Source organism: Mobula hypostoma, chromosome 6, assembly GCF_963921235.1.
Source record: "Mobula hypostoma chromosome 6, sMobHyp1.1, whole genome shotgun sequence".
Taxonomy (NCBI): Eukaryota; Metazoa; Chordata; class Chondrichthyes; order Myliobatiformes; family Myliobatidae; genus Mobula; species Mobula hypostoma.
The window spans coordinates 187,009,580-187,026,074 of NC_086102.1; positions in this window are offsets into that span (position 1 = coordinate 187,009,580).

The window sequence follows — 16,495 nt, forward strand, 5'->3', positions numbered from 1 at the left end:
GGTCCTCTGGAAATGAATGCTAACATTGCATTTGCCTTCCTCACCACAGACTCAACCCGTAAATTAACTTTTAGGGAATCCTGCACAAGGACTTCCAAGTCCCCTTGCATGTCCAATTTCTGGATCTGCTCTGTATTTAAAAAGTAGTCTATGTCTTTATTACTTCTACCAAGTTGCATGACCATACACTTTCCTACATAGAAATTAATAGATTGGTAGGGTTTTTCAGCGTAGCACCAGGCCCTTCTGTCTGACTCATCTGTGCTGACCAAGACAGCCATCCAAGATGGATGGATCCATTTGGCTGGATTTAGTCCACATCTCTCTAAACTTGGGGTTCCCAACCTGGTGTGCAGGGATACCTTGCTAATGGTATTGGTCCATAGCATAAAGACAGTTGGAAACCCCTGCTCTAAATCTTTCCTATCTAATCACCTGTCCGATGCTTATTTGAACATTGCCTCTGACTTTTACCATCTTCTCTGGAGGCTTGTTCTATATACCCACCAACCTCTACACAAAAAGCCTTCCCTCAGATTCCCTTTAGATCTTTCTCATTTCAACTTAAACCAGCGCCCTTCAATTTTAGATTCTCCTATACTTGGGGGGAAAAGACTGTGATAAACTCTCCTCGGCATCCAGCCGGGTACAGCTATCGATTTTCAGGTATTGACGGCAGAGTCTGTCATCGAAATGCCAGTTAACGTCGATAGCTATACCCAACGGGAAACCCAAGAAGAGTTTATTTGTCAAATACGCCAGGAAAGCACTAGACCCTCTTTCAGATTGTGATTATATTCCCTATATATACCCCTCATGATCTTATAAACCCCTATAAGATCAGTGCTCAGCCTCCGACGCATCAAGGAAACAGGCCCAACCTATCCAGCCTCACCTGATAACACAAACCCACCAGTGCAGATAAGCTGGTTTATTGTTTCCACACGTACTGACGTTGAGTGAGGAATTTGTCTTGCATACCATTCATACAGATCACCATGGATCAATGGAGCTATGCTACTGTGGTGCCTTCACTTAACAAAGAGACCAAATCCACTCTCCTTTGTCATCCACCTGCCTCTGTGTCCTCCTCGCTTCCCCATATAGTTCCATCTCCCTATCATTCTTCACCCCTCAGTTCACCAATCGCATACTAGTCTCTGTCTCATCACATTCCCTCTCCACTCTCAGTTCCGATGCAGCACTTCAAACATTGACAATTCCCTTCCCCTCACTAGACACACTGAGCTCTTTCAGCAGATTGTTTACTGTTCTGACAGATTGATTATGTCCCTGCCTCTCTGCTCATGAATCATGGGGACTGCTTGTGCACCCTGATATACTTTCAGGTTAAAGAGACTGGATATGATTTGGCTTCAATATTTATGCAACAGGGAACCCACATGCATATAGCAGATATACCCAATGTTTGGAGAAGTTGTGCGCCCATCTCTGCTTTAGTCATAGGTTATATAATATGCTTACCTGGCCCTATGTGTGGTGGGGTGGAGATACGTCTCTTCCAAAGGAGGTGCAAGGTGCTCCCTCCCTCTGCTAGCCTGCAAGGTGTAGCACCTGCTTAGCCACCCAATCAAGGCCATGTGAAGCCATGGGAGCTGGTGGTGGATGGTCGTCTGAGCAGCTGGTGCAAATCACGTCCTGGTCAAGTGACCATTGACACCAGGCAGACAACCTCTAATGACAATTGATAGTGGCTGGGATCACCTGTCTTGTGAAGACACAGCCCAGAAGAAGGCAATGGCAATGGCAAAATTTGCCAAGAACAATCATGGTCACAAGACCGTGATCACCCACATCATACGACACAGCACATAATGATGATGATGACCTGGCCTTAAGATTGTGTGTGTGTCCATAACATACATCACAGGGAGACTACCTATGTGTCCCAATATACATTTAGGTTGGGAGGCCATGTGCAAACTTACAATTTATGCACAGATTAGGAAAGTCAAGGAAACCATCACAGACACAGATGATGGAACCTAAAGCAAAAAAAATCTGCTGGAGGAACTCAGTGAGTTAAACAGCGTCTTTTGGGGGTGGAATGTTGTTAAGATATTTTGATTAGAGATCCTGCATCTAGACTGAAAGTAGAAAGGGAAAATTCCCTAAAAATATCTCTTCAAAGGACAATCCAATCCTAGGAATTTATCTGGTGGATCTTTGTGGTTGTCATCAGCCTTGCCAGCCCTATGCACCTGTATTTATTAATTGTTTTCTCATCTGGAGTTGTTAAGCTCTTGTGCTTTCTGCTTAATCTTGTCAAATTTATTTTGACTGGCACGGGTTTTCATCCTATTGTAATTATTTAAAGTGGACTCCCAATTAACACTTATTGTGGGGTCTGTGTATGTGTATGTGGGTCTGTGTATTGTGGGGTCTGTGTATGTGTATGTGGGTTTCAAGAATGATTCATCTCATAGTGTCACTTGATCAAGCCACTGAAGTCTAATTGGCGTTCCGATGAATAAACTCTTGTTTCTGTCTCAATATGGGAGTTTATGGTTCCACTGCACCTGACTTCAGTCATCTGTCAATACACACCGTGACAGTAGTGTCCGCACTATTACAAACAGAGACTTGTTTAGCATACAGTTTTCCAAGTGCAGTCTTATCAGTGTCTCATGCAATTCCAGTAAGGCGTCCTTATTCTTGTTCCCATATCCTTTTGCAACAAAGGTCAACATATCATTTGTCTTTGTCATTGCTTGCCCTACCTGGATATTAACTTACACTAATTCATGTATAAAGTCAGCAAATTCGGTGAACACCAACACTTGTCAATATCTCATCATTTAGAAAAAATCGTTTCTCTTTTTTTCTGCCAAAGTAGATGACTTCAGATTTTTCCACATTATATTCCATCTCCCACTCACTTCTTCTGACTGTATCTATTCCCTTTAGGCCTTTCTACATCCTTGTCACATTCACACTGTCAGACAGATTTATATCGATAACAAATTTTGATATATTTCACTTGGCTTTGGCATCTAAATCATTAATAAAGATGATGAACAACTGGAACACGAGAAGACATTTCCAAATGTGAATTTTGCATTTGCCCCAATTCTGTTTTCTGTCCAATAACTAATCTCCAATCAATACTAGTATACTGACCCTCATACCATGTATTCTAATTTTACTCAACAATCTTTTATGTGATGCCTCATCAAAGACGTTCATGAAATCCAAGTGCATGCACAACCAATCCTAGTTTGTTTGGTTGTATGTTGAGATACAGCACAGAATAAGCCCTTCTGACCCTTTGAGCCCTGCTGCCCAGCAACCCCAATCTAACACTAGCCTAATTACAGGACCATTTAAAATGACCAACTGACCTACTAACTGGCATGTCTTTGGAGTGTGGGAGGAAACCCACGCGGTTACAGGGACAACATATAAACTTACAGGGAGCAGTGGGAAATGTACCCAGGTCGCTGGTACTGTAAAGCATTATGCTAACCATTGGACTACCATGCTTCCCCATTAGTATTTTATCCCCAAGCCATATGCTCTGATGTCATTTAATAATCTTTTTGTGACACCCTATTAATGACTTTCTGGAAACCCCAAGTCACCAATGTGCTCGGTTGGAGCTGGCCTCTCCTGTTGGTGCTGCTCTCCAGTGTTTGATCGGTGGAATGACAGGTTGGATTGCCAGGAACTGTACCATCAATTTGCGGGACATGTCCATCAGGGCCTTGGACTATATATATGTTCTTTTTTTGCATGACTATGGTTTTTTTTCTTGCTATTTTGAATGTGCTGTGCATGTTTTGCACCTTGACCCCAAAGGAATACTATTTTGTTCAGATGTATCCATGTATGTTTGAATGACAAGCAAACAATTTAAATTGATTTGATTCTCTATCTATGATCATGATTGTCTTGGCAAATTTTCTCACGGAAGTGGTTTGCCGTTTCCTTCTTCTGGGCAGTGTCTTTACAAGATGGGTGAGCCCAGCCATCATCAATACTATATAAATTGTCTGCCTGGTGTCAGAGGTCACAAAACCAGGAACTGTGATATGTACCAGCTGCTTACACGACCATCCACCACCTGCTCCCATAACGTCACGTGACCCTGAATGGCGCGGGTGAGGGTTAAGCAGGTGCTACATCTTGCCCAAGGCTAGTGGAGGGAAGGAGCACCTTACACCTCATTTGGTAGAGACATGGCTTCACGCCACCACACAAAATATGTCCTTTCTTAAGCTGATAAAGTGGATAAAATAGTGTTCTGCTCTATGTGCCCCAGATTTTACATTTATTCCACTTAGTTTCTCTGAAGAGTGTCAAATGCCTCAAAAATTTTATCTTCACTGATAGCTACTGAATCAACAAAGGTATCCAGAAAGATGAGTTTCACATCTGTGTAATAACAGAAGAGAAACATCACCAGCCGCCTGTTGGCCCTCTAATATGGGTTTGTTCCAAAGCTCAGCATTTAATACCATAATATCACCATCCCCTCAAAACTAATCAGTAAACTCCAAGGCCTGGGTCACAATAACTGGATCCCGGATTTCCTCACTTGCAGATCCCAGTCAGTTCTGATTGGCAAAAACATCTCCTCCACAATCTCTATCAGCACAAGAGCACCACAGGAATGTATACTTAGCCCCCTGCTCTACTCACTTTACACCTATGATTGTGTGGCTAAGTACAGCTCCAACACCGTATAGAAGTTTGCTGATGACACCACTGTTGTGGGCTGTATCAAAGGTGGTGATGAATCAGCATACAGGAGGGAGATTGAAAATCTGTCTGAGTGGTGTCATAACAACAACTTCTCACTCATTGTCAATAAGACCACGGTCGTAGATTTCAGGAGAGGGAAACTAGAGGTCCATGAGCAACTACTCATCAGTGGATCAGAGGTGGAGAGGGTCAATAGCTTTAAATTTCTGGGTGTCACTGTGCACGAAAGTGCTTCGACTTCCTTAGGATTCTGCACTGATTCAGCAAGTCACCTTGTCAAACTTATGCAGATACGTGGTAACAAGTGGGCTGACCAGCTACATTACAGCCTGCTATGGCAACACCAATGGCTCTGAGTGGAAAATCCTACAGAAGGTTTTAAATTACTTACTTACTTCCCATTTTTCTATTTTCTATTTATGATTTATAATTTAAGTTTTTAATATTTTTAATATTTAATATTTGTAATCCAGGGAGTGTGAAGCGCAGAATCAAATATCGCTGTGATGATCATACATTCTAGTACCAATTGTTTGGCAGCAATAAAGTATAAAGTATAAAGTATAAAAGTATTCAGCCCAGTACATCACAGGTAAAGCCCTCTCAACCACCGAGGACATCTACATGAAACACTGTTGTAGAAATGCAGCACCTATCATCAAAGATCCTCACCACCCAGGCCATGCTCTTTTCTCACTGCTGCCATCAGGTAGAAAGTACAAGTACCTCAGGACTCACACCACCAGGTTCAAGAACAGTTTCTATCCCTCAACCACCAGCCTCTTGAACAGAAGTGGATAACTACACTTATTCTACTTCTGGTGTTTCCACAACTGATGGTGTCACTTTAAGGACTCTTTATCTTGTTATTTCATGCTCTTGTTATTTATTGCTATTTATTTATATTTGTATTTGGACAGTTTGTTGTTCATTGATCCTGTTTACATATCAATCCATTCTATAGATTTGTTGAGTATGCCCACAGGAAAAAGAATCTCAGAGTTGTGTGTGGTGACATACATGTACTCTCATAATAAATTTTACTTTGAACTTTGAGCCTGTAGAGCCACTAATTTCCAAATCAATTGTGCACATGGTGGATATGCAGTGCAGAAAGAAATTGATGATGTAGGAAGTGAGGGAAGGTCTTTTATAATTCCCTATATGACTTCCTCATTCAATGAAATTGGCACACTGACAAATCCATCTCACTCCAACTAACCACCTTGCTCTACTCCCTCTTTATTCCCAATGAATGCATGCCACTGATTCCCTCAATTGCCTGATGTGTGATACTGCTACTGAGGGTGCTGTTCCAGAAATTGGCCGATGCTGTGAGATATATAGCAGATTTCCTCTCTGATGTCAGTGATGGAGAAGCCAAGTCTCTTTATTTTACGGTCTCAAATTCAGCATTTAAGGTTTTGATTGATAAACTGTGGTGCATGAATCAAGCACTTCAGTCTTTTGCAAAGGGCTTGTGGGATCTCATATCTGCCATCATTCCATCGGTCAGGGTGCTGCCAGGAGGTGGGGGCCATTGATCAAGATAGCTTTTCTTGGTTGACTTGTGCGGATTGATTGGCTGATGGGTGGCAGCACCACCCTGGGTCCCAGCCTTAGAGCAATAGGCATTTTACCAACTACATAAAATGCCATAGTAGTGTAGCGATTTGTGCCACACTGTTGCAGCTCAGGGTGTTCTGGAATTTGGGGTTCAATTCTGACGTGTTCTGTAAGGAGTCTCCGTACATCCCCCCTGTGGATTTTCTCTGGGTCCTCCATCGCCCAAAGATGTAGCAGGTAGGTTAATTGGTCATTGTAAATTGTCCCGCGATTAGGTTAGGGTTCATCAGGTTTATCTGGGCTTGATGGGGCAGCATGGCTCGAAGGGCCGAAGGGGGCTACTCCATGCTGTATAGCTAAATAAAATAAAAATAGGCTAGAATTTCAGTTCCACATTGTTGGAATGTATGCAATTATGGGCGCACTAGTCATTAGACTTTTATCACACCACTGTGCCCTAATTTTCAAACTATAGCTGGTTGTCAATGGCCAGGTGCCACCAAGGCTGAGTGAGATGTCTTAAGGGATTTGTCAGTTAGGGAAAGCTGTCAGTCTGGAAGATGTTTTCCTGCCTTGTTTCTACTATTCAAGATACAGAATTAGAAATGTTGAATATATGAAGCCATCAAAATTTTGCACAGGACAATTAAAATTCCCTTAATGTCAGCAAATGCAAATGGTCATTGAGTTCAGCAAGGGAGGGCGGGGGTGCACATATTACGGTCTATCTCAATCAGGCAGAGGTTGAAAGGGTTGTGAGCTTCAAGTTCCCAGGAGTGAACATCACCAATACCTTGTCGTGCTCCAAGCAAGTAGACCCCATGATCAAAAAAGCTTACCAATGCCCCTATTCGTCAAGAGGATAAAGAAATTGGTCACATCTCTTCTAACCTTCACTAATTTGTATCAATGCACCAAAGGAAGCACCTGTCTGGATGCATCACGGCTTGGTATTGAAACTGCTCTGCCCATGACCTCAAGAAAATGCTTGGGCTGTGGATAAACTCATCTCACGGAAACCAGCCTACCCTATGGTCTCTGTCTGTACCTTCTCACTGCCTCAGCAAAGTAGCAAGCATAATCAAAGACCCCACCCACCGTAGACATTTACTCTTCTCGTATCTCCCATTGGGCAGAACGTACAAAAGCCTGAAAGTGCATTCTACCAGGCTCAAGGACAGTGTCTACCCTGTTGTTTTAAGACTATTGAATGGTTCTCTAAAACAACTTCACTATCTGTGACAATAATAAACCAATTCCATGTCCAATTTTGTATCCCCTATAAACCTGAAGTGACACGTTTGATATAATTTTCTACACCTAGCCTATGTTTCCTTCTCTTCCCCAATCAATTTTTCAATATAAGACCATAAAACCATAAATACAGAAGCAGAATTAGACCATTCGGCCCATTGACTGAATGGGCTCTGCCATTTCATCATGGCTGATCCATTCCATCTCAACCTCAATCTCCTGCCCTCTCCCCATATCCCTTCATGCCTGACCAATTAAGAATCAATCAGCCTCTGCTTCAAATAGACCCAATGACTTGGCCTCCACATCTGCCTATAGCAATGAATTCCATAGATTCACCACTCTCTAGCTAAAGAAATGCTCCTCACTTCCATTCCAAATGGACGTCCCTCTATTCTGAGACTGCGTCTTTTAGTCTTGGAGGACCAGAGGGGAGAGTGGATGTTGGACCACTGGAAAATGATGCTGGCGAGGTAGTGATGGGGAACAAGGAAGTAGCGGGCGAACTGAATAAATATTTTGCATCTGTCTTCACTGCGGAAGAGCCTAGCAGTATGCCAGAAGTTTGTGAGTGTCGGGGGCAGAATATTAACCAGAATTGCCTTAATACAAGGGCTTAGGTGGGGAGGAATTAGTAACATGCATTCAAAAGGTTTTCTGAAGCAGTATGTAGAGAGAGGAGAGTGCTTGATCTGAAGGAATAAAGGTGGACAAGTGACTGAAGTGACAGTGGAGGAACCTTTTTCAGAACAGAGACCAAACACAGAACAGAATGGGCAGCACCTTAGAGGAGTAGTTAACACAATGTCTTACAGAACCGGCAAGTTGGGTTCAATTCCAGTTACTGCCTGTCAGTGGCATGCACGCTCTCCCTGTGACCATGTGAGTTTCCTCCAGGTGCTTCAGTTTCCTGCCACAGTCCAAACATCTACCAGTTGGTAGGTTAATTGGTCATTGTAAATTGTCCCGTTAGACTAGGATTAAATTGGGCTATTAATGAGTGATGTGGCTCGATGGGCCAGTGGGGTCTATTCCATTCTGCATCGCAACAAATAATTGAATAAATAATTCGAGGCTGTCGTGAAAAAGATAAAGTAGGTCCTCAAGTTAGGTCCCAGAGCTTGGGGAAGGCAAATGCTGATAGCGTAAAACAGAAGCTGGCAGAAGTAGATTAGGAGTAGCAGCTAGAGAGAAAAACAACTGATAAGTGTGAGTCGTTTCAAAGTGAGATAATAGACGTTCAGAGTCAGCATGTCACTGTAAGGGTAAAAGGCAGAGATGTTAAGTTTAGAGAACCTTGACTAACAAAAGATATTTGAGAAGGAGAAGCTAAAGTCAGATATATCAGTATTACAGTGGAGTAAAGAGAACTACAGAGGCATAAGAGGAGAACTAGCCAAAATTGATTGCAAGGAAACACTGGTAGGGATGACAGCAGAGCAGCAATGGCTGGTGATTCTTGGAGCGATTCGGAAGGTTCAGGGTAGATACACCCCAAGGATGAAAATGTATTCTAAAGGCAGGATGACACAACCATCACTGGCATGAGAAGTCAAAGCCAACATAAAAGCCAAAGAGAGGGCATGTAACAGCAAAAATTAGTGGGAAGTTAGATGATTAGAGAGCCTTTAAAAACCAACAGAAGGCAACTAAAAAAAGTCATAAAAAAGTAAAAAATAATGAAGGTAAGCTAGCTAATACTATTAAAGAGGATATCATGTTTCTTTCGATATATAAGGTGTAAAAGAGATGTTCCATCCTCACACATATTTCCATTATTACAACATTATCATAATTAGACCTTTAGCTCACTTATTCATCTAATCTGTGAGGCTCCTTGCATTAAATAAATGCAGTTAAGCCCACTGACCCTGTTAGGTTCGTCTTCCTGGTTCTTCCCACTGGATATATCTTGTAGCGGTTAATTGAAAACAAACCAAAACTACGAGAGAATGAGTACTGGAGATTGACGTGCTTCAAAATAATGAAGTTCCAAAGTAAAAAAAATACGTTCAATCCTTTATTATGAAACGTCACCTCAGCTGTGATGAAAAGTTTGTGACCTAACCCCCAGGCTCAGTGCACAAGCCTACAAACAAAAAGCTGACAACTCCAAATCAATCCCTGCCTTTCACTTGAAAATAAATCCTGTCCCTTAGAAGATTTTTTTTCTCTTATAGTTTCCCTACCAGTAACGTAAGACTCACTGGCCTGTCGTTCTCTGCCGTATCCCTGCTGTCCTTTCTGCATAAAGGAACATTTCCTCACATCAAGCAGTCCAGTACTTCATCTCTTGTAAATGCTACCAACATTTCAGTTCTCATAAACAGCTAGTTACTTTAGAGCAGGGGTTCCTGGCCTTTTTTAATGCCGTGGACCAAAACCATTAAGCAAGGAGCTGTGGTTGGGTATCCATGCAAAAGAGTCATTGGACCCTTCCTGTTTCTGACTTCCACTCACACTGACTCAGCAGACAATCCCTCCCTTTTTGCAGTTGTGCAACTATTCCTAATTAACAATGCCACTGTCACCCCCACCCCTTACTCCTTCCCTATTCCTTTTGAAACATCTAAGTCCCAGAAGATCAGGCAGTCAAACTTGTCCTGTTCCCTGAAAGTGCATAAGGTGGTTAAAAAAATAACATGCCATGGTATGCTTCTCTTTGTCAGTTGGGACATTGAGTATAGACTTGGGAAGTCAAATTGCAGCTGTATAATGTTTTGGTTATTGTGTGCATTTTGTGTATTGTTGATCGCTGTCTTAAATTGAGAGCAGGACTTCCCAAACTTTTTTAGACAAGTAAAGTAATAACACAGAAAAATATTAAATAAATAATATTTTAATATACTTTTTAGTTCAGGATGAGGATACTTACTTTATGTTCATAAAAATAATACCTTCATTGTTTAAATCTTCATATTAAAGTTGTTTAGGCTGCTTCTAATGCAGAGCAGGAAATTTTTAAACAAAGTTTGTGAAGGATAACAAGGCAGCTGAACTTTGGCAGTATGATATCTGATAGTTTGGGCATGAAATGTATACTGTACATCTTATCCTCCTTCCATAGAAACCAGCATAAAATGGCAGCTACCAAAGCAAAACTCTGTGGAAGTTGGCAATCTTCATTAAGCCAGAACACTGAAAATTATCAGCATGTCAGACAGCAGTTATACAGAATATCCTTTCATCAGAATTGGGAACTCTGTATCTATAAAGTCAATGTCCTTTCATCAGATGAAAAGGCTTAAGGGGCAGACTATATATAGTGTATACAGTACTGTATTTCTCAACATGGAATGGACAGCAAGTTTGTAAATCTGGTGGGAGCAAAGGATGTTGGGAATTACGAGGGTGGAGTGCCATGGGAGGGGTGTAGGAGAAGTGCTGGGGCGAGGGTAGCATAGGGGTACTGAGAAACGAGCAAGATCATTTGATTCCAAACAATTGGCTTATTGATCATTACAGAATGTCTCTCTGGTGCTTCCCACTCCCTCCCCTCTCCCTTCCCCTTTTCCCAACCATGATTCTCCTCTCCCTGCCCCTTCCTTCTCTCAGTCCACATTAGAGACCAATATCAGAATCAGATTCATCATCACTTACATACGTCATGAAATTTGATTTTTTTGCGGCAGCGATATAGTGCAATACATAAAATTACCACAGTACTGTGCAAAAGTCTTAGACACCCTAGCAATATATATTCACCTAACACTTTTGAATAGCACTATACACATATCTATAGTCAGTACTATTTCAGCACAGTAGTGTAGTGGTCGGCACAACATTTTACCATACAGGTAACCCCGGTTAAATAGCTGCCGCTGCCTGTAAAGTGTTTCTACGTTCCCGTTTCCCCTGTGACCACGTGGGTTTCCTCTGGATGCTCCGATTTCCTCCCACAGTCTGAAGACCTACCAGTCGTGATTAGACTATGCGTAAGTGGTTGGGTTCCTGGGAGGCACTGCTCAAAGGGCTGGAAGGGTCTGTTCGACACTCTATCTCAATAACTAATTAATTAAGAAATGTTGTTAATGCATTGCGGGGAGTTCCTGGAAGGTTAGTGAGCCTAGTTGTCAGAATAGTTGGGCTAAATTATGAGAGAAGATGGAAAACAATGCATGAGTCTAAAAGGGTGAGAGGCGATGCAGGAAACTAGGAGATATGATTGATATGGAGAGGATGTTTCCTCCAGTGCAGGGGTTCCCAACCTTCTTTATGCCACGGACCAATACCATTAAGCAAAGGGTTCATGGACCCTAGGTTGGGAACCCCTGCACTCTAGTGGGAAGAAACTCGAATGAGGAGTCACTGTTTAAAAATAAGAGTCATGACAGAGATGGGACATTTTTTTTCTCTTTCAGAAGATCATGCGCTTTTCAAACTTTCTTTAAAGCGTGGTGAAAATAGAGTGTTTGAATATACTTAAGGCAGAGTTTCATAGATATTTGATAAGAAAGTGAGTGAAAAGTTGCTGCAGGCTGGGGGACCAGAGCAGTGGGTAGAAAGTCTGTTGCAGAGGGACCGTAACTTTTCTTAGGAGGCCTCGATAAGCCGACACAAAGCCTCACAAAGAAATGGGAGAGAGAAACATTTTTATAGCTTAATGCAAGATTTCTCATGCATGCCTCTGGCTAAAAAATGTAGTCAGCTAGCTGATGAAGTAGTTGGTGACAAATACATACGGAAACATGATCTCAACATGTCTCCCTTAATTAAAATCAGACCCCAAATTAACACTCCAGAACCTTGAAAACCAATTTGAGGCCTCCGTTGGTTGATCAACCATAGATACTGTGTGCTAGGTGTTTACGTAAACACAAGCCAAGGCAGTATAATATGGAGAGCAAGCTGTTGTCCATGCAGCAGGCTCCCCCTCCCAACGCAGCTGATAAATCCAAAGGAAACGCAGAAACCAATACAATTGGCACCAGCAGCATCACAGGAGTTACCAGTCAGTGTTGAATTCAATGTAGGACTGCCTTAGGGACTCCAGCTCTGGATTTTCCCTCAGGAGTTTACTCCTGAAGCTTTCCCCATGAGTGGGTATAGCTACAAGTTTTCTAATGGAAAACTTGATAACCAACTCACTGGAAAATTTAACTGTAAGCCCACATATTTCAGTCTTCACACACATTCATAACTCATTGGTGGTTGCTAATTAACTCGAACTGAAAGTAATCTGGAAAATCACCACAGACTTGAGGCAAATGATGTGACTGTTCTGCAGTCAAACCTTGGAGGTTGAGTCTATAGTGAGGAAGGCAATTGCAATGTTAGCATTCATTTCAAGAGGACTGGAATATAAAAGCAAGGATGGGATGTTGAAACTTTATAAAGCACTGGTGAGGACTCACTTGGAGAATTGAGAGCAGTTTTGGGCCCCTTATCTTAGAAAGGATGTGCTGAATCTGGAGAGGGTTCAAAGGAGGTTCATGAAAATGATTCCAGGATTGAATGGCTTGTCAGATGAAGAACATTTGATGGCTCTGGGCCTGTATTCACTGGAATCCAGAAGAAAGAGGGGTGACCTCATTGAGACTTATTGAATGGTGAAAGGCCTTGATAGAATGGATGTAAAGAGAAAGTTTCCTATCGGGGGAGAGTCCAACACCAGAGGACACAGCCTCAGAAAAGAGGGACGTCCTTTTAGAATGGGTATGAGGAGGAACTCCTTTCCCAGAGGGTGGTGAACCTGTGGAATTTGCTACAGGAAACTGTGGAGACCAAGTTTTTATGTATATTAAAGGCAGCAGTTGATAGATTTTTGATTGGTCAGGGCATGAAGGGATACAGGGAGAAGGCAAGAGATTGGGGCTGAGAGGAAAATTGGATCAGACATGATGAAATGACGGAGCAGACTTGATGGGCCAAATGGCCTAATTCTGCTCTTATATTCTATGGTTTTATGATCTTATTTTCTTTGAAATCAAAGGTTGTGCTAGAGCTCTAGATCAAATGTGATTTGAAAATGGAAAGTAAGTAACTGTGAAATATTATCAGAAAATTACGGATTTAAGTAAGACTTAAATTTTTCATTGACTTTATGTCTTATATAAGTATTAAAATAAAAGCCTTAAATTCAACAGGAGATGGATCCTCATGAGGAACAAGCGAGAACATGGAATTCAGATCTACATCACATTAATTATGTTCCTTTTGAATGGTGGAGCAGTTTCAAGATGGGCCAGCAGACCTGATTCTGTGCTGTGGTGCTCTATGACTCTGTGATCAAGTCACCTACACTTGGTCCTGTTTGAGGACCTTGTGACATACTAACTCACCGTGTATTTGAATGCTCAGTGAGCATTGGCTCCACTCTCTACTATGATAGTCCAGTAGTTAAATTCTCGGATCAATATCCAGTACTCTGGATCATTCATCTATTCTAGAGACATGAGTTTGAAATTCATTGAGGCATCTGGGGAATTTAAATGTGGTTGATTAACTAAATCTGGAATGAACAGCTCACTAATAGTCATCATGAAACTAATGGATTGTTGTAAAAAAACACATTTGGTTCATTATATCCTACAGGGAAGAAAATCTGCCATCCTAAATTTGGTCTATTTATGTGTTCAGACTTCACCAATATAGTTGAATCTTAACTATCTCTTCACTTCGGGAGTAATTAGCAATGGAAAGTTAAAACTGGCCTTTTTAGATTTATACCTTGTGAACAAAATGAACTTCAAATTTGTTGGAACAGTTTATCTGAAACAAATTTTTCTTAAGTTTTTAAATAAGCAATGGAAATAAATAAATATGAACTTAAATCTAAAAAGTAAAAAGAAAGTAAAGAAAAACTAACTTAAAACTATATATGTATTCACCACCCCCATCCCCCAGAAGTTTTCATGTTTTATTGTTTTACAACATTGAATCACAGTGGATTTAATTTGCCTTTTTATGACACTGTTCAACACTTTGTGTCATAGTGAAAACAAATCTCTACAAAGTGATCTGAATAAATTGCAAACATAAAACACAAAATAATTGATTGCACAAGTATTCACCTCCTTTAATATGAAACACCAAATCATCACTGGTGCAGCCAATAGGTTTTAGAAGTCACATAATTAATTTAAAGGAGATCTGTTTTTGGAGACCTGTGTACAGACAAGGTACTTCAATTGATTGTAGTAAAAATATACCTTTATCTGGAAGGTCCAACTGCTGGTGAATCAGTATCCTGGAAAAAACTACAACATGAAGACAAAAGAACACTCCAAGCAACTCTGTAAAAAGGTTATTGAAAGGCACAAGTCAGGAGATGGATGCAAAAAAATTTCCAAGTCACTGAAAATCCCTTGGAGTACAGTTAAGTCAATCATCAAGAAAAGAATATGGCGCAGCTGTAAATCTGCCTAGAGCAGGCCATCCTCAAAAACAGAGTGACTGTGCAAGAAGGGGACCAGTGAGGGAGGTCACCAAGAGACCTCAGACAACTCTGGAGGAGTTACAAGCTTCAGTGGCTGAGATGGGAGAGACTACATATACAATATCTGTTGCCTGGGTGCTTCACCAGTCGCAGCTTTATGGGAGAGTGGCAAAGAGAAAGCCACTGTTGAAAAAAATTCACATGAAATCTCAGTTAGAGTTTGCCAGAAGGCATGTGGGAGACTCTGAAGTCAGCTGGAAGAAGGTTCTATGGTCTGATGAAACCAAAATTGAGCTTTTTGGCCATCAGACGAAACACTATGTTTGACGTAATCCAAACACCAGACATCATCAAAAACACACCATCCCTACCATGAAGCATGGTACTGGCTGCATCTTGCTGTGGGGATACTTCACTGCAGCAGGTCCTGGAAGGCTTGTGAAGGTAGAGGGTGAAATGAATGCAGCAAAATACAGGGAAATCCTGGAGGAAAACCTGATGCAGTCTGTAAAAGAACTGTGACTTGGGAGAAGATTTGTTTTCGAGCAAGACCACCCCAAGCATAAAGTCGAAGCTACACAGGAATGGCTTAAGAACAACAAAGTTAATGTCCTGGAGGGGCCAAGTCAGAGCCCAGATCTCAATCCAACTGAGAATTTATGGCTGGACTTGAAGATAGTTGTTCACTCACAATCCCCATGCAATCTGACAGAGCTTGAGCAGTTTTGTAAAGAAGGATGGGGAAAAATTGCAGTGTCCAGATGTGCAAAGCTGATAGAGACCTATCCACACAGATTCAAGACTGTCATTGCTGCCAAAGGTGCATCTACTAAATACTGACTTGAAGGGAGTGACTACTTATGCAATCAATTATTTTGTGTTTTATATTGTGTTGTATAATTTAGATCACTTTGTAGAGATTTGTTTTGACTTTGACTTGAAAGAGTCTTTTACTGTTGATCAGTGTCAAAAAAGCCAAATTAAGTCCAATGTGATTCAATGTTATAAAACAAGAAAACATGAAAAATTCCAAGGTGGGTGAACACTTTTTATAGGCACTGTATGTCACCATATATAACCCTGAGATTCATTTTCTTGCATGCTATAATAGAATAAAAACCATAACAGAATCAATGAAAGACCGCCCCAACTGGGCATTCAACCAGTGTTCAAAAGGCAGCAAACAAAAAGAAAGGAATATTAATAATAAATAAATTATTATTGGGGTAGCACAGTAACATAGTGGTCAGCACAATGCTTTACAGTACCAGTGACCCAGGTTCAATTTCCACCAAAGCTTGTAAGGGGTGTTCTCCCCATGACTGTGTGGGTTTCCTCCAGATGCTCCGGTTTCCTCCCACAGTCCATTAATTGGTCATTGTAAATTGTTCCATGATTAAGCTAGAGTTAAAATAGGACAATTGTTGGGTGGTGTGGCTCAAATGGCCATATTGGCTTATTCTGCACTGTATTTCAATAATAAATAAACAAAATAAGCAACAAATATCGAGAACATGAGATGCAGAGCCCTTGAAAGTGTGTCCATAGGTTGTGGGACCCGGTCAGTGATGG